The sequence below is a fragment of the Antrostomus carolinensis genome, unplaced genomic scaffold (genome assembly GCF_000700745.2).
Source record: "Antrostomus carolinensis isolate BGI_N321 unplaced genomic scaffold, ASM70074v2 scaffold28839, whole genome shotgun sequence".
In the NCBI taxonomy this organism is placed as follows: Eukaryota; Metazoa; Chordata; class Aves; order Caprimulgiformes; family Caprimulgidae; genus Antrostomus; species Antrostomus carolinensis.
This window is the reverse complement of record NW_010338339.1, coordinates 14,422-14,643: the sequence shown is the minus strand read 5'-3', so window position 1 is coordinate 14,643 and position 222 is coordinate 14,422. Positions and strand designations below refer to the sequence as shown.

Below are 222 nucleotides of genomic sequence, written 5' to 3'. Positions count from 1 at the left end.
CCGGAGCCGTTACAACTACGACTGGTGGTACCTGAGGTAGGGGACAGTCACCAGGGGTGGATCAGGATGTGGAAGCTGGGGGTGTGCAAGGAAGGAAGACAGCAAAGAAGAAAGGAAGGGAAAAAAAAGGAAGGGAAAAAATAGCTCCAGAGATGGCAGGAGAACAATGGAGAGATGGGTGGGTGGGTGGGATGGGTTTTTGAGTGGGTGGGTAGGTGGATG

At 53.2% G+C, this 222-nt stretch overlaps 1 protein-coding gene across 1 annotated transcript in view; it reads left to right on the top strand.

The window, feature by feature from the left end:
* Nucleotides 1-222, top strand: part of ACE (angiotensin I converting enzyme) — a 13,742-nt gene that overhangs the window by 5,633 nt on the left and 7,887 nt on the right. The gene's annotated exons all lie outside the window — the stretch shown is intronic.